Raw genomic sequence first — 26,062 nt, 5'->3', positions numbered from 1 at the left:
CGTATGGCCGTATAAAGTGCGTTTATATGAAAACAGCTCAGCAATACTTTTGCTTGATATCATCTCAGTATTCAAAGGTACTTCGTTTTATTTTGTTTTGCTAACTAACACTCACTAAAAATTCATCATTTAAGTGCTTTTTATATTCACTAAGCACGAAACAGTATCATCGTTTGAATCCAAACATCTTATTTGTAAAAACAAGGACGAGAGAGAGCGAATGCACCGTTCGTACCACGAACCAGAGGAATAATTGTTAGTCTGAACAGGATTCCACAGAGGTAGAACTTTCAAGCCCACCGGCAATACATTATCCACTGGCAACGCATATGGTTACACCTGTTGGAATATGGTACTTCCTTGAATTGCTGGTGCTTACTGTCCCGATATTTCGAACCGAGTACCCAAATTTCCCCCCACCCAGAGCAGTTTCTTAGATACCGAACACACCCGCACTCGCAGGCCTCTCATTTTCTGCTCAGTGCGCAGCAGCGCTCACTGTTTTCCATTCCCACGCGGAAATGAGTGGTGCCTCCATCTGGCTGCTGCTGCTGCTGCCGAGCGTGATTTCAGTAGTAAACATTGGACACTCAGCAGCGCGTCGTTTCGTTCCATACTACTCGGCGCCTACTATGAATCGCGTCGGAGTCTTTCTTCTCAAAAGCAAGAACTACCAGATGGACCCGCCATCAGTCGACTTTGGTGTGTTATCGCGAACGCACGGAAAGTGCTGAGATCGCTTAACCTTCGGTTTCTATTCCTTCACACAAGTTCGGTTTTTGTGTGGCTACTGGTGTGGTTTTCCCTGGCGTGGGAGTGAGTATTTGAACGAATTCGGCGAACGCAAATGATAGCCAGACCTCGAGTGTATCGAATTGATTTGTCTGCTACAGTTTGATACGTTCGCCGCAATAAAGGGGGAATAAAGCGTTAACTCCGGAACGGGGGTGGGGAAGCGTGGTGTTTTTCCCACGCTTCATAATCCGGTACCACAACCGACGCCAATTAAGACTGTGTCCGTTAGGAGTGGCACAGCGCAGCGGAACAATTTATTAGGAACAAAAAGTGACGAAGATGAACAGTGTTTAAAGAAGAGTGAAAATTAGTTTCGATGGGCGAGCAAATAGTGAACATGCACAGTAGTGACCATGGCATGCAACGGCCGGTGGTACAGTAGGCGAAGACGGCATGGCACTTTATGCCCGTATGTCCTGTGTAAACGATGGTAGTGCGAATCCCGACCGGCAATGATGGTGATAACGATGAAAAATTGCATTTGCCTCTGGAAACTGTGTCTAGCATAACGGGGAAGCTTTTAGAGTAGTAGCTAATAGCACGGCCGACGCAACGGAAGTTGATTTTGCGAAACAAAACTATGCAAGATAGTTGGGAATAATTGTGTTTTGGGCCGGGAACGCATGGTGGTTTGTAGCACATTTGCAGTCGGAGTAGGCTTTAATATACTGGCTGGAGCCGATCAGATGAGTTAGTATGTGATGACACACCGCATGCTATTTCCGTGTAATGTCCATCAAAATAACACATCAGTGACAAGCAGTGGTCGCAGCAAACATAAAAATAACCATTAGTTCGCATATAGGAACGACGTTTTCTTTTTTCTGCTAAGCTTGAGAAAGTAAACCGCGTTAAAAGTGTGAAGTAAAATTGTTGTTTTACGTAGAAAAAGATTGATCTTAACCAGAGCAAAACATCAGCTGAGGAGTAAAATGAGGTGAAAACATCAAGCGTTGAGTGTGTGCCGACTTCCCAAATAGCGCATTGGACGCGGAGTGATTTTTTTTTGCAATACCACAGACGGTATAGGTATTATTTTTACGGATAAGACGATCAACGCGCAATAACGAATCAGAAAATCACGGCCAACTGCAATCACGATCCGGGAATCGACAGGCAAACAACAGGGGTCAGCCAACACGGTACGGCACGAGGGGTGAGTATGTGCACATTTGTGTACCAAATATAAATAATCCCATTTTTATGACCCCGAAAAAACATTTCTGTGCGTCTTTGAGTCACGGAAATCGGCGGATGCTGAATATCTGAACCGTTGTAACGTCGTCGTCGTCGTCATCGTCATCATTGCCGTCATCGTAGCCATTGGCCGGCGAAACACGAGGAAAAGTAATAAATTGCTTCAAGGGGAATTTTCTGAGCCGTACCTACCAGTAATTCAAATCGATTGGATCGATTCGATTCGGTACATAATTTCGGCAACCGACCGATACTCCGACTAGCATTTCGTATGCCTCGTTATTGGCGTTTGCAACCTGTCAACAGACGTTCGGAAATAGAAAACGAGTTGGACTGTCGTTTCAGAGCGACACTAATTAGTTGCTTGGTGGGGCCAAAATTTGGTGAGAATTGGCTGCAGTCGAACTTTTGACAGTTTTGCTGAAATTTTCGTTTCCATGTCCAAGCCGCAAAAATTAATCCAATTTGTATTTGTCGTTTTGCTTAATGGGCTATTCGAGGAATGGCTCAAGTAGAATGTCTTGAGGGGAGCTTTTCTTTATCATCGTTTGCCTGGTGTTGATAGATAATATAATAATAAAGACAAAGTTACCACATCACAAATCTGGCCACGTTGGTTTTTAATTAGAGACTCTAGGTGCCGCAAGCCTAGAAAAAAAAGACACCAAAATGTAATGAAAATGCTTATATTATATTCAAATTTGAGGTGGGCAAACTTCGCCCAGACGTGTTGACATTTTGTTTGAACGTAAGAACAGCACGTTCCTGCCCACACGCCTACACCGCAATAAAAACGGGCGTTGGTTTTTTGTCATTTTTGCTACGAAGCATCCATGTTAGCGTACAGAGTGCGCCACGCTCGAAAACTCCAACGAATTCGTAGAACAGTGCTTTCTTGTTTTGGGAACTATTAACGCAACTTACGATGCTTCAAGAAAACTCACCACAATCACAAACAACCAGTCGTCTCCATTCAATGGAGTCATATCTAAACATGAGCAACTGATGTCTCTTTTGTTCAAGCAGTGAGTGGATGTTGTTCTTTTCCGAAATGGGTCGCTAGCGGATTGTGTGAATGGTGGAACAAATCAGTCGTGTGGGATACGTCTAATTGATTAGCAATCAAATTAGGAACAATCAGAAAACAGAACTACGAAAAACTATTTAGTTGATTTGATTGGACTGTCCAGAATTCGAATGTCAGTTAAATTGAATTATATTAACAGAATACAATAGTGGTTAATGATCCATCCAAGGAATAAATTCTGTTAAATTCGAAAAATTTTGGCTCACCAAACAGGCAACAACTTTGCCAACCCTATGCGTCTGTTTCAGTGTGACATGCTGGTGTTAATGAACAACAATGAAACGCGGTGCCGCGTTCTGATCGCAGTGTGCTGAGCTTTTATCATCATAAACATTGACAGTACACCATTTCAAGTTTACGATTTTTTTTACTGGCGAAGCCCACCATGAATTTGCTTAGTTATTTGACCGCTGTCCATTCATCAACAGTTGGAAGTCATTCTGTGTATATCTGGTACGTATTTCTTTGATTAAAAAAATGCAGATAGCGCTAATTTAATCATAAATCCGACAGTACCCATGTCCATCACGACAGGCTAAAATGACAAAAGATACGAAAGTTTACAGCTTTTTACGCACCGTGAAATTCCCCTGTCTCACGTCTAAGCCCCGCATTTGTGCTTCCTAAAAGCTCGAGCGGGTGGTAAAATCTCCTTGGAATACCCGTTAGTTCCCCACTGGAACAAAGACAAAGTGTGTAGAGATTGTGACTAAAAAACGAGTGTAAACTGATTGAGTTTATAGGAATGGTTTCGAATGGAGTCACTGCTTGAACAGAACCGCACAAGCGACAAATTAAACAAGGGGATTGCTATATGAATTCAACACATATGTTCATTAGACCGGCTCAAAAATTGTTTTTTTTTTCGAAATACCACTCAAACGAATAGTAATTGGCTCCAGAAGCCCCATTTCAAATACAAACTTGATCGGATGCTTCTGGTTTACTCACAAGATTTTTTAAGTTTGTAGGGTTACTGTGCCCTAGTTCATATTAGCTCCTGTATTCATTCCACCCATTTGAATACATTAGTTAGTGCAGTGTTTGCTATCACTATTCAACGCATTAGATCAAATGATTGGATGAATAAGGGTGCATTGTGCTGAACTTTTTGTTTAGCTCAAACGCGAGTATTTTACTCTTTCCAAACCAGATTTTTTATGTTACTGCTTCTTAGGAACGAAGCAAGGATGCCGATACCTATTTACGCGAAATCTAATCACTGTAAGTCGAGTTACACTCGAAATTGTGTGACACTCTGACTAATGAGACGAAATAGGGGCTCGTCTACCCTATGTAAAAATATACGAAATAACGGAAATGGAAATAACTAATTCCATTAAAAAATGCCAGCATAATCTTATGTATACTAAAAACTTTAAAGACGTCGATAAAGATGAACGGATCAACACTACAGAAAACAGCAAATTGAACCAACTTTGTGGTAAAAAGACATTCCAATATAATGTTATGTGCTGCCTTTCTTTCTGGCACATGTTTAGAATAGGACATTTTCAAAAATTCTTTTAATTTTCGAGGTTAAATAACCTTGTTCGCCAACCTCCAATCATTATGCAACTCAATAAAATTGTTCGCAATTAAAAAAGCTACACTACCTTACGTTTTGAGGTAAGTAGAGTAACTGTAGGAGTTTTTATTGGTTTTTTAAGTGCACTTCCGATTTTCCATAAATTTTGCGATAAAAACTTTTAAACTCTTGTAAGTAAACTGGAGACGAAGTATTTAGATCTATTGTGGTATCATAAATTTGCTTATATGCAAGGCCGGCGGAACACCTTTTACCCGAGTGGGTAGTAAGATTCGAAATGATTTCTCCCCATACTGACAAAAGTTCAGATATGGCGTGTGTAAGTGAAAATGAAAATTCCCTGATAATATCTGGTGGCTATTTGGAAACACTCTTTGTTAGAAAGGCTGTATGTCCAACGGCTTAGAAAATTGAGTTTGTTTCAATACTACACCCAAAATCCGACGGGCATGTTTCTATTACTTTTGGGTAAGATTCTATTGCCTTTTTGATAACAGACCGCACAATTGCACATTGCGGTATTACCTCATATTACCGCAACGGTGGAATTCCGGTAGCTGTTCATGTATGTGCATCAAACAACCAAACACTTTTTCAGTATGTGTCAACTTCGGCTCTGTTCTTATATAGGACAATTTGGTCGATTTCTATAATAGTATTAGTATCGAGTCAAATCAGCCGAAATTCCGATGGATTACTGCCCGAATTCAGGCTGGAATCTGCACCATTATTGGCAGAAATAGGTGGAATTACGGATTTTCTTGAAGGGTAAGTTGGATAGTAAAACAAAAAATTTTAGTCAGTTTCCGGATCCGACGCAGCTCCCAATACGGACCAGTTCCCAAATTCGGACCTCCCAGATCTGGATCAGTTTCCGGATCCGGACCAGTTCCCGAATCTGGACGAGTACCCGGAAATGGACCAGGCCCTGGATCTAGCCCATCCCAGTGTCTAGATCCGGACCCTCGGTTCGGATGCGTGGATCCAAATTATATTCCGAGTCGATTTTTTCTGACTGTGTTTTGAAGCTAGCCGAGTGTGAGCCGATTGGTATCTCCGGCGAACGACATCCTTTCAGGTTTAGTGGAGGTCGATTTGAATATTTCTCCGATGGCAAAAATAATACCGATAAGTCTCATTTTCGATAAAAATTATATCTAATACAACCGGCCCCTGGATGGTTTACTTCCGGTCCAAAGACAAGCCATTTCACGTTATCGATATATCGCGTGATCTAACTAAAGCACACTCGACCGTGTACAAAAAAGAGTTTTGTCGACGTATCCGCCCGGGAAGTAGAGATTGATGGTGTAATCTCCGAGAAGGGCCTTAATTGTGGTGGCTCCTTCCAGATCCCTGTGCCTCAGTCAGTGTAAATTCTGATATGCAAGCAATTGTGCTCAGCAAAAATCGAAGAGTATTAGGAAACTTATTTTCCATCAGCCTCATTTCGAGCCATTCGCCGGATTTGTTCATCCAAAATTTGTTCTTTTGAACGGGGCTCATCTACTTGTTCGCCTTTTTGCACCGCGGGGCATGAACTGCCGTCGTTGTGAACAAGGAGCCCAGAAATAAGGCGCGGTATGCAAAATGCGGAGAGGATCAAAAAACTTTTTCGTCTGTGGAGAGACTTCGAATGAACTATCGACATATCCCGCATATAAATTATACGGAGAAAAATTGAAGCATTCTTTTGAGAAAGCACCGGCCACGACTAATTTCTACGCTTCCTTGTTCACTAAATAGCGAGATTCTGAAAATCCCGTTTAGGAAACATTTTCTAATGTGCCTAATAGTTTTCGAAAGAGAAGAATCATTTCCTCCGCAAAATTTAATCGTAAAGGCTTGAAAATGTACCTTGATAGGTGCTGTTACAAAACCGAAGTAAGTCTCGGAAAATCCACATGGGACATCCAAAACTTCAAGTGTCTCTATATTTTTGTCATATTATTTTTCTAGGTTTGCATTGCATTTGCATTGTGTAAAACCTAGTTTACTTCCGACGTAGATCTTCCTCAATTTTAGCAATATTCGCCATGGCCGAGAAAACAATATTGAGGATCGTTTTGGGGATCAAAACGTGCTATTATTTCAATCGGATTAGCCTTTGCTCGATACCAGGTATTGCAGTTGTCGTTTGTTACATCCGAATCATAGTCAAAGGTTTATTGATATTCTTTCCATATACATCGCATACCTCAACTGGTTCGAGAAGATTTCAACTCCCACGGTATGTCATGGGATTGTCTCCATTCTGATAACCGCTCTGTCTTACTGCATGATATTCGCGACCATTTCAGTATGACCATCTTGAATACAGTGGAAATGACACGAATGCCTACCAGCGCGGCCAAGCGCGTTAGATTTACCGTTGTACTTTACCTCATTGATTGAAAGAGCTACGCGTCCACTATATCCGAAACAATCGAATCAAAATAATCTTTCGGTGGCAATGTACAACGTTTTGACTGGCTTGTTTCTTTACACTGAGATTAAGGGTAAGACGAAACGAATACCCGGTGCGAACAATCGTGGACGGTTTCCGACTCCGTTGTGGGCAGAGAGTGCTCAGAATTGTGTGCGAAAAGGTCCTATGAGAACTTTTTGAACGTCAGATCGCCCAAATTTTTCCGAATATACGCGACGTTAGCAACGCAAATGAAACTTGATGGAAACTGAAAAACACGGTTATTGGCACCGGTTCGTCAACGGATTAACGAGAGAAACTATAGACAAAATATTTGGAAATACGTCTAAACTCTAGATTTGGTTCCAATGATTACAACAAATAAAATTGCAGCAATTTTGTTTAAACGCTTATCTTCTTAGGTCATCTTAGACAGTTTAGTGTAATATATTCGCCGGCGAAACTTAATTCTGAATCCTTTAAGCCACAAGAAATTTGGAGAACTTCTACGTTTTCGTGTTTCATCTAATATTTTCTTTACGTTATAATCAATCGAATGAAGACCTAGTAAATTTAGGGGCCACTCTTTGCTGGGAAATAATCCCGTAACATGAAATTTGCCACCTCGTTCGAGTAAACGTTCCGATATTACAATGAAGACGCGTAACAGAAAAAATATAAATGCTGCGATCCTAAACGATATTAACATCATGCACGAATCAAACACCCCCCGTTTCCAAATAGTACGTACTTATTCTTAGCTCAGTATAATTGACTGATGAGTTAATGGACTAAAAGTAAAGCATTAAATATGACCATAAAACATTTGTTCCTCGTGCTGAAATGATTGCCGCAAATTGGTAATTGGATTTGAATTGATCTTTCGAATTGTCAATTCTACACCCTCATACATAATTCAAAAGTCATTCACTCAGACAAGACCATGCGTATTTACCACCCGCATTAAAGACCCAGTGGATTCGTTTCCTAGTTGCTCAAATAAACACTAAACAAACAAATAAATTAGTTTGCTCAGTCTAAAGAAATGTCAGCTCGATTGGCATCAACCGACGGATACGTATTCCCTTACAATGCCAACAAATGAATGTACATTTCAAATTACATACGACAAAATATGTGCAATTCAGAATATAACGAAAAGAAGATTGCTTTATTATCTGCATTTAAAAAAAGATCGGAAAAAATTAGTTGCATAACCAAGGTGGTTCATTTTCAAAGATAGCACTGCTGATGAATCACTTTATAAAAATTGGTGATGAGGTGCGCGGACGAAAATAGCTCACCACCGCCAAAACATTATACATCTCCTATGTAAGGTTAATACTAGAACGTTGAAGTATAGTGTGATCATCTTTTCCAATTACACATGAAGAAAGAATAGAATCAGTACAAAAGTTTTCAGTAACGTGTCCAATGGGAAATAGACAAAGAATGACTGGAACGGTGAGAATGAAGATACGTTGAAAATTCACTTTTTTTATTGGACACACTGAGAAAAAATGTCCTCAAGTATGAATGGAACCTGCGATCTCCCAGTCGCTAATTGAGTGCGTTAACCACTCCGCAATCAAGGAACTGTTATGACGCCATCACAAATTCCCAGCAGTATCATGATCCTAATGTCTCCTATAAACAAATCGTCACCGCCCCTTCTCTTCGATCGGCCAAATCTCTATTTTTAGCTCCAGTTAATTACATTCAGGCTTGAAATATTATTATCACTGTTTGCGTCCCATTAGCTAGTTCAGACACAACCTGACTTTGGTGGTAAATAGAGCTATGGAGAAGCATATTTTTATTGTTTACAATTCACAAATAAGGCTCGACTTGATTTCCTTTCCCATCTTATAAAGCTCGTTGTATGCTAATTAACATCCAAGCACTAAAAGAGCGCCGAGAATATGCAATGGTCTCATTTGTGAACCATATCGTTTCGTGTCGTAGCGATTCAGTTGAACTTCTATTTTAATTTCTATATACCTTTCCGGCAATTACATTTACAACAAACAATTATCGCACAATTTTTTCCAAGTTTAGACCATTAAATCAGATGAAGGCAACTTACAACATGTGAAGCTTTTGGCTTAATTTAGTTGAATGATGAAATCTTATTGAGGGAATCCTGCTCATCTCTCAAATGGAATTTTAGTCGTGAATTTGATAAACTCATGCCAAGAATTCTGATAAAAAATCTATTCAAAAAATAGCGAAAGATCCTAAGGTTAAAACCTTTATAATCGGAATTATGGTGGAACTCGACTAAGAATTTTAACGTAGCCTTCCCAGATTTAGATGCAAGTCTGCTATTGTGATGTCAATTTGTTCCATCAGAATTCCGATAAAAATTCCTTCGAAATTCGGAGCAGAATTCCATGAATAAGATAACGTCAAAATTCTTACCAGGGTTCCCTCACAATGTTGAATGGCAAAAGCCGGATTACGTTGATATACTGAACAGAATTCTTTATCCAAATCATGCTGAGAATACTTCCAGAATCCGTCGGAACTCTAAGCAGCATACCATCATGAGTAGAATTCTTTTAAACATTTTATGTTTCAAAAGGGCTGATCGGCTACACGGTTAAATAAACGTATTCAAACCCGCGAAGTTATAAACACACTAGCATACGCGACACAGAAACGTCCACGCGATCAAACACGTTAGCATACAAACGCTCGTGGCTTTCGTGATAATACAAAGCTGGCCAGGCATGCGATAATGTATGCATAGAAACGGCTCGGTGATCAAGTCAATATGTTAGCACTTACTCTTAAGTGCGATTATACTTAAAGCCCTTTCCTATGCCAGCATGAATTGGTCACACTCGGAAGCCTCTGTATTTGGTCCTAGCAGCCTAGGTCCATGTCTTCTAATATAATCTCAAAAAAAAAAAAATCAAACCCACCTACATTAGAAATCTCATGGCGCCAATGATGGATACCCTAGTGATATGGGGTACCTTCCTTCCTTCTTTTTCAAGAAGATTCAGAGTGGATTTCCTCATAGAATCTTGCATCGAACAACCGCTTCAAAATGTCAGTGTCTGATCAATTTATCTACTCGTTTATTAGTCCGAATTTCTGCTAAAGCCAGTTACAACTCTCATTCTTCGGAGAGAATCAGACGATGCCATACCGATGCGTTTGAAATGGGCACAGAGAAGAGAAGAGTTTAGGCTATATACGCAAAGTTACATACACGCGATAATACAGACACGGTCTCAAACTCGAACATTCAATTCTTATCATTCACGCAAAACTACCCTCGCGATCGGGTAAACATGAAAACATCCTTGTGATCAAGTGAACGTTTCCATATCAACATTTGAATAGGGCTAATAAGATTTGTAAACAAACTTTTGTTTTGCTGATTTCTCTTAATTTATTATAATTTCAACACAGAAGATATTTGAAATTGTTTCTACCAAGGGTAAAGATGTTGATTCATGTGAATCTTTCATGAAATTCAACTCGACAACGGAATAATGAGCGAAATAAGTTTGTTTACAAAAATCTCATTAGCCCTTTTGAAGAATTGATATTGGTTTATCACCTTCAATCCATAAACGCGGTCGCAAGTGCGATTATACAAACGCGCGTTCCCGCGCCATCATGCATAGGTCACTTCTGGAAGCCCCTACCTTTGGTCCTAGCATACTAAGTCAATACCTTGTAATGATTCGCGCTACGAGTCCAATTAAATGTTTGTCTACTCAGCGGCTTAAGCGGCGCTCTCGCTATCGAGAGATTGTCGAGAGGCCTGAAAATTGATGTTCATTTGAAATTCAAAATTAAGAACTTAGACTTAATACGGCATGCTTTGCGTCACAAAGAATCATCTGAAGCGGTGTAAATTGAATATTTTTGCTATGGAAAAATGTTAGGAACTTTGCAAGTTTAACATTGATATCAACTGCTGTGCAAAGATACCGGTACTCAACCGGTTTTTTCACACCTCTGAGGTTCACGCGAACATTCAAGTACACATGAAAATATGCGAATGGCCGTGCAGTTATAAAATCGAATTTATACACGCAAAGTTACATACATGATGGCACACGCGACATACAAACGCCCAAGCGATCGTTAACATACAATCGCTCGAGCTCTTCGCGATGATACATCAAGACGAACATGCAATCGCGATCATCAACCCACAAGTACGACCAAGATTTCACCAACACCGAAACTTCCCGATCATTAAGGGGTACTATACAAAGTTGTGGCGAAAAAGTGAGTAAGATCTATAACTATAATAACGACTAACTATAGTAAAGGCAATCTAGTTGAAGTTCGACATGTTTTTATCACAATATCTTCAACGTCTTCTAGCGAGGGTAGATTCATAGTCTGTCCGTCATTGTCAATCTTTTTTTCTGTGTTTTCATTCTCTGTTTGATTGCCCGTTCTAAAACAACCCCTGGCAGTTGTCTTGATTTAATCTATCAACAGATTTCTCATTCCGATCCAATCTGATCCCACAGAACTTTTCTTTTTTGTGCTGATAATCGTCTCATCAATTTTTTGCAAATCTTTCCAGGAAAAGTTTACCTCGGAAATCTGTCGTGTGGAACACACGATTCTTACGTCGGTGAAATTTTATCCCGGCTTAGGCTTGAATGTGTAAGTTGCCTGTGTAGCCGCTGCAAACATTCGACTCATAGCCTGAATATTCTCGTTTATCGCTATTGATTATTTAACGTTGATCCAGCCTTTCCACAGATGCCCTTATGCGGTACTTAACAGTTTGTATTGTAGTATTGACCGACTCGTGAACCTGACACCTTGCTGTATTTCGTTTATCTCCGGTCAGTCGATCGTCTATTCTTTCGTTGAGCTTTTCAGCATATTCTTTTACAGCATCCTAATTCAACAGTCACTATTTGTCCAGGAACTACTTCCTGTACCAGCACATCATGGTCCGAATCGATGGTGTCCGGAAGATACTAACATCGATGACATCAACCAAATAACTTCTCATTATCTTCAACAAGCATCGCTATCGTCTGGAAACGGACACGCGATCATTCTTATCTTACCTCGGTTGCAATCAGCTATTAGATCAACGTTGATTTTTAGTATGACCTTCGACCACAGTTGACTGTTAACGGTTCCACTCCGACACTCGGGTTGCACTTAATGGGCAATTGTCAGAATTTCCTTCTACTTTTGAATCACTCGAATCAGAATTTTTTCCAGCTTGATGAATTTTTGAGTAACTGTGCATTATTTTTTCTTCTCCTACAGGAGAAATCTGGATAAACATGTGAAATGGGAATATTGCAAATGAGAGCCTCTCTGTGTTTACTTTCTCTTCCGTCATTAACTAGGCCGCTTTTTCGTTTGCTCCTTAACTCTTAGCATGATATGCTAGACGACTACAGAGTCTTTATTGAAACACTGTTGGAAAGTTTTATGATGCCGCCGTAATAATCGAAAGAGAAAGTAAACACAGAGAGGCTCTCATTTTCGTTATGCCCTTTTCACATGTTTATCCAGAAATATATTGGAGCTACTGTAAAATAAATAGACCGAGCGGAACTGTTTACAAACATCAAACAACAAAGCTTTCCTATTCGACCGCTAGAGGCGCTGTTATCGCCAAAATTAAGTTTCCCATTTCTAAATGATCTAGCCCAGCTTTTCGATCTAATGTAGATTGTTTCAAGTGCAAAGATCATATAGTAGTATTCGAAATAGTGCTGATCCAACCCAACACCGTGGTCATTGACTTCAAATTTGTTTCAATATGACTAAATCTTCGTGAGTTGGAGTATTTTTTAACGGTGGAAAAACTGAAAGATTAGTTTTGCAGAAACTTAAAACACGTGGTTAAAAGTGATAGCGTTGCAAGTAGGATTTTCGTGTCTATGGAAAATGACAATTCGGAGAAAATGAATGCGTTACTACTGATACTAGGAGAAACTTCTTCCCGGGTATGGTCCTTGGTGAGGATGCAGGTCGAAAGACCTATTATCACCTACTTCATCATAGAATTCTAACGTCACGGAACTACTATTGAACAAACTATGCTACGCACTATTAAAAGCAGAATCCGAATCATGAGGCGAATGCATCACGACCGATTGCCCACTCATCTAAGATACTCCAATTCAGAACACAGACTTTAATACCATTACTAGAACAACAAACGGTTGCCAGCTTTATGGCAGCTCTTCAGGTTATAACGTTGAGTCCAAACGCAGCATCCAGCACTCCAACTTCAACAGCCAGCACTATTATTGAGTAGGCGACTGAACGAATGTTGTCCTATTGCCAGAAGCGTAGTCGAAAGCTGCGAGCCGTCGAACATAATATTTGTTTTTATTTCTTTATATTCTTAGTAACGTATTGTACATATTGTAAAATTTGCGCGTGCGGTTTCAGTTTAGTTCATACGGTAAATGAAACCAAATCTTCAGCCGAGTCTCGGGTTCGAAAACATATTTTTATGTGGGCACCAGTTTCGGTAAAACTTATACATGCAGCTTTCAACAATATTTTTACAAGCAGTCTTCAACAATAATTTAATTTATACATGCAGTTTTCAACAATATTAGGGGTTTTAATGCCTATACATTTGTTTGAAACATGATTTGCACGAAAAGTCACAGTGGAAAAAGTTATTTTAAAAAAAAAAACTAAATTTAAGAGTGTTGCCATGGAAAACGCTTTTTTATAAATCGATAACTTTAAGTTCAAGTTGTTTAACAAAATTCCTCATTACGAGCATTTCTAAAACTTTGTCGAAGACTTTCTACCTCGTCAGCATTAATAGTTTTTTTTTAGTTTGATCGTAGTAAGTCATGCCACATTTTAATTTTTATCAGGTTGTGGGAAATATTCTTAAGAACAATTCGTTCAAAAATACCCTGTGAATATATTTGATGGTTTGGCATCTAGTGAATTAAGTTCACGTTTTTGGGGTTTCCGACCACTATGCAGCGGTATCTTTTGATGACTCCTTCTCGATAACAAACATTTACCCAATTTGTTGAGCTGAGTCGTTTGGTTCACAAGACTAGGTCCAGGCCTCTGAAAAAATCTTGAAAGTTTGAGGGTTACTGTACATTAAGAAATCAAACCCCCTTGAGAATTTTCTGCGCGTGGGCCTGACGGAGGCTATTAACCTTTGTTGTACTATCGAGTTTTAGACAATTTCATTTTTCCAAAATACTCATATTACATATGATATCCTGTGAATAAATAACCGGGATGTGGCGGCTATATTGAATTAATATCAGTCATTATTGATTTTGAAATGACAACGAATATCAAGCTTGGGTACAGGCAAGATGTCTGAAAACAATGTTTAAACAACCTAAAAAATACTCAATATAGCATCCAAAGAAAATTATCTAAGAATTTTCAATTAAAATACTGGTACCTTTAGCACACCGATTAATATCAAACCGAATTTCCAATGGTAACACAACCGAAGTTTGGTTTCGTATTTTTTGTGTCTGTGAACACACGCAAATATGCGAATGGCTACATAGTTATAAAATCGAATTTATACACGCGAAGCTACATGGCACACGCGACATACAAACGCCCACACGATCGAACACGTTAACATACAAACACTCGAACTCTTTGCTATGATACATCAAGACGAATATGCAATATGCATCTACGACCAAGATGACAAACCCTGAAGCGCCCCGATAATTAAGTGAACGCTATAGCACTACAATCTGATCAAGGCGGCACGACGCGCGAACAAATAAACGCTCATTCCCACGCAATCGTGAAGTTCGTACGCCCGCACATCTGAACCGTACACTCAATATCACAACCAGAATCACGGCCCGCTGCAATTGACTTTAAGCGGTGTTGTAGTGGGTGAAATTTCCCGTCTCGTCTGCAATTGTAGTGAGTGATGCTGACAAGGAGCCTTTCCAAAAGTCAAGCTCTACAGCTCGCAGAAGTATTTTGATGCAATCAACGAATTTCGAGCTACGCAATTTTTACGTCGTCGTTTTTTTTTTCATTTTCACATTTAGTATTTCCAGTTTAGTAACAGTCAAGAGATTATAAACTTCATTGGATTTAACGTGTATGGAAATATATTGTTGTTACGAAACGAAAGAAGATTAGAAAAAAAACTCTTTTGCATTTTCCTTAATGCGACAGCGATTTCGTCAAATTAAGTCAGACACAGATCAGAAGATTCTTTGGCATGTACAGTTTCGGAACACCTTGATTTGATAATAAAAGTTCGTTTATGATTGCAATATGAAATTAATAATCGGTATAACATAACATTTGGCTATGATACTAAAACAAGTTCTGTTAAAAGAGAACTCCTGCCGTGATGATTCGCAATGATTCCAAGTTGCCACAGGACTGGAAACATACGAATCAACTTATATTTTTTGAGTTAATATTCATGCCATCTGAAAAAATACTAGAGATTGATTTAGGCATTTTCCAGTCATAACCACGGAGCATTTTTTACACACGATCGTTGATGAATGAAGTAAAGATCAGTTGAGCGAGCGATGCCCTTGAGTGAAACCTACAGGCATTTTAAGAAAGATTGACTCTTGTAAAGTCTGATAACCCTACTGACATGTTGTAACACTATTTTATATCGTAACTAAGGTAGTCTGAATTTACGGCATAGAATGGCCAATTGTAATATACGATGGAATGGGTTTAACACGTATCCTAGCTACATACATGCCAAGTAAAAACGCCAAGAGCTTTTTTGGTACAACCACACCAACTGAACTGGCTGCCGTTGACACAGTAAACCATGTTTGCATAATTTCTCTATCATTGCAAAATATGCACGCAAAACGTCAGTTGGCAGTGAAATACATGGTAACATTGGATTTGATGAAAATGTAGTGGAAAAGCTAGAAGGCGTCCATTGTAAAACACTTCCCGACAGTGTGTCGTTTGAGTATGAAAGATGCTGCCGTACGTGGCAGGGATTAACTTTTCCTATTATATTTTGTTCACCACGTTTCAAAACCAAAACTTTTCGATTGCTTTTTCTGAACTCATTTCAGTATTCGACCATTTTGTTATGCATCTTTTGATTACAAACCTAAAGTTTTATTAAAATCCTTTCCCTACTGTATAGTACCCAAAAAGTGACATCATTTTTTTCACGTCCACACAGTAGCCATTCTGCCGATATGCCAAGTAGAGTAAATAAACTAGTTTATACCGTATAATACATTAAAGTGGAGTCACTTCTACAGCTAGCTACGAGCTAGCTGAAGCTGCATTCACGCCATCCGAGCAAGCTATCTTGTACCTCTGTCTTCCAGGGCTGACTTCGTTCGATCAACCTGGCATAGCATGCTACGGTTGAGAAGCTGGTTTATCGTCATCATTAGCAACGGCTGGCGCACTGGTAGAGGGTTGTCTATTAAATTAAATTTGATGGAATTTTCAAGTCTATTTTCTGATCCATGAGTTTTTGCTTGTTTGTAAAAGTTAGCAAGAAAAATACCGTGCTGGTGATTGGATTTAGCTGGCGGGCTTGTTGATTGTTTTGCGAACGAAATGACTTTCCATTTAGTTTATTAGTGAAGTTTTTCCATTGTTATAAGTACGAGACATTACGAATCTAATTAGTGGATTAAGACATGTTCGAGTCAAAGTTCAACATTTTATGTTAGTAACCTTCAGGTTATGCAAAAACTTTTCTCGATTTTCAATAATGTTTTATTAAGGGTATTCATAATGAAAGAAACCTCATTATATTTCTGTAATCAACACTGTACCCTCCGTACTATCATTATTAACCTGCTATTCATACTGAACGGTCCGACGGGTATACAATTTCTAAAAAGTTTTTAATCTAAACATAATTATTGCATCCAGAAACTCAAAAGGCTCCAGGAACTCTATCGACGATAAAGTGAATAATCCTAATTTAATACTCTGATTGGCGCCTAGATGGCACGTGGAATGATAAATTTGTCGTAGCAAATTCAGGAAGCCAAGCATCATAGCAGGCGCCACCGTGAAACTGTATAATCACCGCATCGCATCCAGCTCCACTGATTCTATCGTCACGTCTCTATTAGCAGCATGATACCAGGTCGCCCACACAGTAGTAGGCCATGCCATAGTGACAACCATACTACGGAGCCCGAGGGGCAATTGCCCGTTTAAAGCCCGAAAAGCGTCTTCTCTAATAGCCGCCCTGATGGGTAGGGCGAGATAAAAGTTTGACTAATGTTTATATTGAAACCTGCAACGTAATCTAGTGATGTTTCAGGGTGTAATTTTAAACGTCTTTCGTGAATGGAGTGTCATTGACCAACTGGAAGGGCATTACGTGTTGAACCCTTTTATTAGGTAAAATTTGCGGTAGTTTGGTGTCATTGGTTTTTAGGATTTTTGAGATTAACCGAACTTTCTGGCATATCAAAAAAAGTTTTTCTTCTAGTTTCTCCCAACTATATCCTTAAGTTTAAAAACACGAAGTGTACTACCTCTTACCGAACTCCTTTCGGGGTGAAGCACATTCACTCCCATTAAAGACGAGCTGCCTCCCCGGTTAAAGAAAAGTGCCATTATTTCCCTCTCTGACAGTAGCCTCCTCCCGTCCGCAGCTGCTAAAAGCCTTGTGATGCATCCGACACTTCCTCGCCGCCTCGCGCCGTTTCTCCCCCATTGAACAAATCCGACAAAACTTCCGACTCGAGTTCTTTTCCGGGGCGGAAGTTGCAGAACAACAACAGCAGCAGCAGCAGCAACACAATATGCAGTGCGGTGGTGGCAAAAATGTCCTGCAGCGACTTATCCGACCTGCTGTGTTTTTGTCTCCCCTCGCCGTGTCTTATCCGGTTTTAGTACGCAATCTGGCACTTGAATGGACATTCTTTTTCCCACCGTCCAGCGTTGTCCAACCGCTAGGATGTGCGCTGCACTGACAGAAGCAGAAGCAGAAACGGGCAACGGCTCGGATGAAGCGAAATAAGAAGTGCTGATCATAGCAAGCTGTGTCCGTTGTTTTATCTCGCCATAGCCGGAAGGGAGTAAAGGTTTTTTAGTGGACCGTGTTTCTTTGAAATTGGAACTTTTTCCACGATGGCAAGGTGTTTCATCAGCATCAAGTAGCAAATTACATTTAATGTGTTTAGCTTTTTTGTAAACTACGGCCATTTGAAACATTAGTAACCATCCGGTTATCAATTCGGTACGGTTGAAGGCACGATTTTTTTTTTCGTTTCTAAAAGTTTTCCATTTTTCAGCGTGGATAGTTGGGGTTGATAAAATGCCATTTTCTTGTCGCTTCTGCGGGCCCTCGAGCACTCATTTGGACTTTCCATGGCGGCAAGGCTTAGATTAAAAATGAATTTATTCTCTGCATAGTCAAGCTTGCATAATATCTCCCAGAGGCGGTGAGAGCGAAGTGTTTGATTAATTTTTTTCAGAATGCTAAATTTATTTTATTTGGCTGGTCATTTTATATCATTCGTCATCGCTTGAATGAATGTATGCAAGTGCAAATACCATTAGCTGATTAAATTTTTTGTCGTTATATCACGCTCCAATCATGTCGTCTGTGGAGAACGTGTTTCCCAGTTTTTTTTTACTGCAAGCGTAGATTGTAGTTTATTTTCAGTTTCGTAACACATTTTTTTTTCTTCCAACTTATTAGTTCATCAGAAGGTTCTCCATTAATGCGGAAGTTCGGAGAAGCTCCTGACCAAAGAAATTTATCATCAATTCTTTAGAAATTTCCAGCACACGCTGGTCACTGCTTGTCTATAGTTTCCTACTTACTGATAAGTTAGCTGCAAAGGAGAAGAGCTTGCTGCAGTAAAACTTATCGTGACTAATTAAAATACCCTCAGAAGAGAGTTTTTAAGTTTTTTTTCTATCTTAAAAGGAAGATTTTAATAAAACTGTCACCGGTCAAATTGAAAACTTGGCACGAGCACAAAAATAGTTGAAACATTTTGCCGCACTTTCTGCTGGTAAACTTTCCAGCGCAGTAGAATAAAGGTGATGAGACGCCGCAATGACGTTTTATTTATGAATTGAACGTGTTGAATAGAGAGCAGCGCCTACTAGTTGTGGTGTAGACAGAAAACTTTTGGTTTGTAGGCAGTGTGGCCACTTTTACCAGAGGTTAGCTCCGTAGATTTTGAATCTATATCTACCAATATAAGTTTTGAATTTCTATGTTTTTCTTCATCGATTTCATTTAAAACTTTGCCTTTTCACATCATTAAATCGTTAACATTTTGTTTTTGAATCAGGAATAAATTCCGTACAATTCATTATATGTATTACCGCGATAGTTTGGAAAAATTCCCTTATATTTTCAAACGTGTTTTCAAAACTCAAATATTTGCTTCAGATTCCTGAATTAAAAAGATGGGTGGGTAATGTCTAGGACATAACCGGAGTGTCGTGACTACTCGTTTGACTTGTAATTCAAATCGAATGATACTCAATGAAATATGTGGGAATGTTTCAAGTTATTCTTTATAATAATTATGGTGGTTTTGAAAAGAACCTTTATTGTTGGCGTCTGCGTTGATAGGGGATGCGCTGGATTCTAAGCTGGTTGAGACATTCATTCATGAAATGAACAATTTTCTTGCTTTGAAATATCAATGTTAAAATCTCTCGAAACAACCATCGGAATCTTTTTCGTACAGAAATGAACACACTTAGCAAAAAACTAGGAGCGGGTAATGTCCGGGACATAACCGCGATGATCATATTCTTAAAATTCTTCTTGTATCTCTTTCAAATGGCTAAATTTTACGCATTAAGTTCGATTCACCGGGCTCAGCGAAATTTTCCTGGGGATCCCGTTCGTTAGTATATTCAGCAAAACAATTTTATTACCGAGTTCTCCGCATTGAATACAGGTCAATAATTTCATATAATGATTTCAACAAGCAGACAATGTGCATGTATGACAGGTGGGAGTGTTCTGAAGTGGTTTTAGTGGAGGTAACAACATAAAATCATGTATTGGACATTTTACAATGATTCTCCTTAACCCTGCAAAACCACGGGGTTGGCAGCAGAGGGTTAAGTTGTTTGGAAGAGATGACAGTTAATATATGATAACTAAAAATATAAAATTGTTCTATAAATTGCAAAGTTATTGCCGCGTTGACCTGAAAATTTGTCATTTCATTCATAAAGGAACAAGCATTGAAATTATGTCAATTTATGCTTTGCAAGATTTGAAATAACTTCGAAGTGTGGTCACGACACCCCTGTTATGTCATATACATCACCAACCCATCTTTTCATCATTCGTTTTGGTGTAGCTTTCGCTTAGTGGCAGAGTTGCGACATTCACTGATTTTCTTGGAAGGATTTGCAAAAACCTTCGGGTTTGTAGATTAGAAAAACATTTTCTTATGATTCACTGGTAAAAGTACAGAATTACCAAGCGCAAACTTAATACTAGTTAATAAAAGAAACTTTCTAATTAAATTCTTTTTCCATTTTGCATTCGTCCTGATAAGGACGGTTTGTCTATGCTAATACAAGACGGGAATCTTTTAAAACAAACATACGATCTTTCCCCTTTCGCAGCTCACACCGAATGAGCACAGTTTTCATCATGGTGTTCCTATTTATAGACTTTACAATGCAGATGGAAGGCCGTCCTTTTGTTCGATAAATGAAAATATTTTCATCATTCGTTTTGGTGTAGCTTTCGCTCAGTAGCAGAGTTGCCACATTCACTGATTTTCTTGGAAGGATTTGCAAAAACCTTCGAGTTTGTAGATTAGAAAAACATTTTCTCATGATTCACTGGTAAAAGTACAGAATTACCAAGCGCAAACTTAATACTAGTTAATAAAAGAAACTTTCTAATTAAATTCTTTTTCCATTTTGCCTTCGTCCTGATAAGGACGGTTTGTCTATGTTGATACAAGACGGGAATCTTTTAAAACAATTCAAACCTTGCCGACGATTGTTTTTACTGCGTACATACATCTTTCCCCTTTCGCAGCTCACACCGAATGAGCACAGTTTTCATCATGGTGTTCCTATTTATAGACTTTACAATGCAGATGGAAGGCCGTCCTTTTGTTCGATAAATGAAAATATTTTCATCATTCGTTTTGGTGTAGCTTTCGCTTAGTAGCAGAGTTGCCACATTCACTGATTTTCTTGGAAGGATTTGCAAAAACCTTCGAGTTTGTAGATTAGAAAAACATTTTCTCATGATTCACTGGTAAAAGTACAGAATTACCAAGCGCAAACTTAATACTAGTTAATAAAAGAAACTTTCTAATTAAATTCTTTTTCCATTTTGCATTCGTCCTAATAAGGACGGTTTGTGGATAACTATGTTGATACAAGACGGGAATCTTTTAAAACAATTCAAACCTTGCCGACGATTGTTTTTTTTGCGTACATCCATACGATCTTTCCCCTTTCGCAGCTCACACCGAATGAGTACGCTTTGCAGTCTTCGATGTTTTGGTGGCATTTTTAGTGGCAGTTACTACCGCTTTTTCAGTGACTGCGTTTCTTAGCCTTTGGCTTTTTGGCCTTCTCACCGCCACCACCTCCACCAACGTTTTTCTGCTTCTCTCCGATAGTAGCTGATTTGATTGGTCGTCCGATGCAGCTTCTCACGACCACGCACGTCTGTTATGCACTGCGTCTTACACACGTCTGGTTTTGAGAAAAGCTGCGACACCCCTATTTATAGGTTTTATCATTAATGTTGATTCTCATTTAAAGTAGTTTTTGAACTATTTAAACAAATTTTATATAGCAAACAACGTATCGGTAGCAAGCGTTGAACGTTTTCCTTCCGATTTATGAAACAAGATTGGCAATCCGTTTAGTAGAAGAAAAGTTATTAAGGTTCAAAATGTACGTAACGCTTTCGCTAATATGCACTACTATCGCTTTCTCGCTCGTTCTCGTGGCGTGCATGAGCCTTTCCTTTCCGTCCGGCTTCTAACGGCATAACCAAAACTAATATGCCGGCTTTCCCCCACCAACTGCTCTCGTCAAGCAACCCAATACGAATAATCAAAGGAACAAACATGTAGTGAACCTATATATAAACTTTTCATTATTTTATTGTTCATTTGCTGCACCATTTTGACGGCTCTGTGCGGGATGGGCTGAAAATTTTCACTTTTCCGAGTCGTTTTCGAAAGATTTTTCAAAACACTATTTTTCCGTTGATAATGAATGTCCTACATATTCCAAAATTTAATACAACATTGGTACAAATATTTTCGACAAAATGCCGAAGAAATTGATTAAATCCATTCAGTACAACAAAAGATATAAGCGTTCAAAATCTTACATCATTTTTCTGCCGAAATTTTGAAAAGGGGCCCCTATATTGAAAGGTAAGTCGTTAGTCACGACAAAAAAAATAAATTTAAAAAAAGCAATTTCAGCAATTGACAAGCGGTTCAGAATGAAGATAAATGTAAATTGTAACCATTGTACTGAATGGAATGACCTTTTTCACTATTCGTTCGTAAATAGTTTGACAAGTATGCCAACTTTGGGCAGTACCTTGGCTCCATATCGAATTATCCAAAAAAGACCTAGCATCAAGAGATTCGGCACACGACCAAACAACGTGCTCGATATCTTGGTAACCCTAGCAAAGATTTCTCTCAGTCTAATACTAAAGAAATAAGCGGCGAACGTAGAACGTAGAAATAGGATATTTCATTGCGAAAGGCGTAGTGGTATATTTTTAAATTTCTTATAAAAGAAATGTATAGAATTCGCTCAAACTCAGCTCGACGAATTGGGACAATGTCTGTGTGTGTATGTAACGGACAAACTCTCATTCGTGTTTCTCAGCAATGACTGAACCGATCTTACCCAAACCAATTTTATATTAAAGACCTATCAGCCAGACAGAACGCTATTAATTTGTTTTTGATTATAATGTTTAGTTTCCAAGATATGAATGCTTGAATGTATGAAAATGGCGTTTTTTACAGTTTTTTTTTTAAATTATCTGCCGAAATTGACATCATAGATTAACGCTTTATACATTTTTAGACAGCTTTAACGAATGCCCTTCGAACAAGCTGTAGATTGTTGACATCGAAGTATTATCAAAAGAGATATTTAACATTAAACACGGGCGAAATTTTTTTATCATTTCGCATTGCCAGAAATATGACCAAAAATATGTAATCTATTATTAACGCCAAAACGGCTAATTTTACCTCAATATTATCTTCGGAGAATTTAGTGGGGGCAATATGCCCTTTCTGATTTACTGATTAATCCCTCTACGAGTGAGATATTTTCATAAACTTTCTTAGAAGTGATTGTATTGAAATGATGCCTTCAGCAAATTTGTAGCTCTTACTTTTGCGAATAACTTTACTTTATTAGTCTTATACACCAACAGGCATACCAAAGACCCAATGGTGTTGGTCTTAATAGTTAACTTATTACTAACAGTCAAGTAATATACACAAATAGTGGTCATACAATAATTCACAAAAACGGTAAAAAAGTCAAATGTGGTTAAAAGATTGATTAAAAAGTCTAGAAAATCGCTGACGCAGAGTTTGTCTAGACACGTTAAAATCGAAAGCTGAAGCAACCTGGTTGAAAATCCTTTGTAGACCAGTGATGGCTCCATGCATACTATAATTAGTGCGTCTGAACGGTAATCGAAGCATAATATTGTTGCGTAATGTTCGTGGTGCGACGTTTATATTAATTTGTTCTAATATAGCTGGGGCATCTATATGACCTTGCAAAGTGTCGGCGATGAACAAAGCTCTTGCTGTATTTCTTCGAACATAAAGGGGTTCCAGTTGAATCAGCTGACACCGGTTTTCATAGCTAGGTAATCGGACAGGATCTCTCCACGGCAATCTACGGAGCGCGAAACGTAAACGCTGTACGCTTTCAATTCTCTCAACGCCGTTATTGTAGTTTGGGCTCCACACTTCAGAGCAATATTCTAGGATTGATCGGGATAAAGCGCAGTACAGCGATTTGAGACAATAAACATCTGTAAATTTTTTGGCTATCCTGAAGATGCATCCTAGCGCTCGAGACGCTTTACCGACTGCATAGGAGACGTGTTGTTTGAACGTAAGTTGAGAATCCAGAATCACTTCCAGGTCCTTCACGTGACTGACGCGTTCGATTTCTGTTTCTAGAAGACGGTTCTTAAAATAGATCGAATCCTTTTTCCGTGAAAACGATATTATCGAGCACTTCTTCGGGTTTACATACATGCGGTTCATGGTACACCAGTCAACAAAGGCTTGAAGCTGTTGTTGGAGAAATCTGCAATCTTCAATTGTACGAATCATGCGAAAAATCTTGAGAACATCCGCGAAGGACAATCGGGGAGTCTTCATAATTAGATGTACATCATTGAAGTATATCAGAAATATCAACAGTCCCAAGTGGCTTCTTTGAGGTATTCCTGACATAGTAGTGAATATAGGGCATTGGCAATCTCCTATGACAACCGCTATCTCTCGGTCTGTGAGGTAAGATTGAAACAACAGCAAAACACTACCATTTATTCCAAATCTGTCCATTTTTGCTATTTTGATATCGTGGTTTAGCTTATCAAAAGCGGCAGATAAGTCGGTGTAAACGACGTCAGTTTGAGCGCGACATTCCATACTCTCTGTTATATAGGATGTTAAGCATAACAGGTTAGATGCAGTTGACCGCCCAGACGTGAAGCCATGTTGATCGTCACTTAGGTACTGCTTACAGTGAGCCTGAAGTGGTTCCATAATCACCAGCTCGAACAACTTCGAGACAGCACTCAATGAAGTTATCCCACTGTAATTATTGACGTCTCGCTTATTGCCCTTTTTATGAACTGGGAACATGTTCGCTGATTTCCAGCAAGATGGAAAAATACATCTAGTAATAGATGCTCTAAAGATCTGAAGACTGAAATATTTATTTTGAATACTTTAACAGTTATGGCTTGTTGTTTGTGGATTACCTTTTGTCGCCTATTTATTGCTCAACATAGTAATCCATTTAAATAAGCCAAATATTATTTCGATAAAACGAATTTTCTCTTCCATTTTTTATCTACAACCGCTAACAATAACCACCGAACAATTCCAAGTTGTCTGGATGGAACTTGATTACTTATCGGTGCAAACATTTTCATTTGCGTGAATCTTCTGATTGCAAATTTCCTAGCTTATAACAATTGAATCGATCTGGAACATATCTTGGAAAATGAGAAGCGAAATAAATAACTACAAGCAATGGCGTAGCCAAGAGGAGGCTTTTGGGTTTAACACCATACCCCCCCCCCCTCGATCAAAAATTTTGGATTGAAGTTAAAAATTTATTGTTGCAGACTGATTTAATTCAATACTACAATAAGAATTATCTGATTCGTACATTGATAACCTGTTGTAAACATCATAAGGACTTTTGAAAAATTGCCGGAATGGGATCCTGGTATGTTACTGATCTATTGGTCTTGATTTCACAATGGTCTAATAACATCAATATTAAATACCTGCCTGAAAACATTCCAATAGAAAATTCCAGAGTTCTAAAATCAATCATAATCCTCAGATTTCCTTTTATATTGAGCTCGCTTTTGAAGAGATGTACTGTAATATGGGTCTTGATCTAATAGGAAGCGAAGTTGGAATTGATTTAATGTCTATGAAACATAGAACTGCTCACCAAAAAAATTGCATAACTTTCAACATTTGCTAAAAAAGTTTTTATTTTTTTAGGAATGCGTCGAGTTGAGATGAAAACGTAATATGATTAATAACGAGGATAACACTTTCCGAATGTAGAGAGAAATTTATGAAAAATGGCGTTTTCCATTCGACTTTAGCTGATCGATTTTGATGAGCATTTGATTTTTGTTGTATGACCAATTATATGAATAGGTCAAATCAATGTTCCTAAACAGTAATTTAAGGTCAAGATAACATCATTTTGAAACGCCAATTTTGGAGGTTTAGTATCTCCGATGAGTTTTACAAACGTTAAACAGCACATCATTTGATAAAATAATTTTGACGTTATATTCTCC

At 38.7% G+C, this 26,062-nt stretch overlaps 1 protein-coding gene across 1 annotated transcript in view; it reads left to right on the top strand.

Moving 5' to 3' along the window:
* Positions 1–712: 712 nt before the first annotated feature.
* The window catches only part of LOC131686055 (tyramine receptor 1), a 218,758-nt gene continuing 193,408 nt past the window's right edge, over positions 713–26,062 (top strand). The window contains exon 1 of the mRNA XM_058970175.1: positions 713–1,951. The gene's annotated coding sequence lies outside the window, so the exon portion shown is untranslated. The remainder of the gene's footprint in view (positions 1,952–26,062) is intronic.

Source organism: Topomyia yanbarensis, chromosome 2, assembly GCF_030247195.1.
Source record: "Topomyia yanbarensis strain Yona2022 chromosome 2, ASM3024719v1, whole genome shotgun sequence".
NCBI lineage: Eukaryota > Metazoa > Arthropoda > Insecta > Diptera > Culicidae > Topomyia > Topomyia yanbarensis.
The sequence above is the reverse complement of the archived record's forward strand: the minus strand, read 5'-3'. Positions and strand labels throughout refer to the sequence as shown.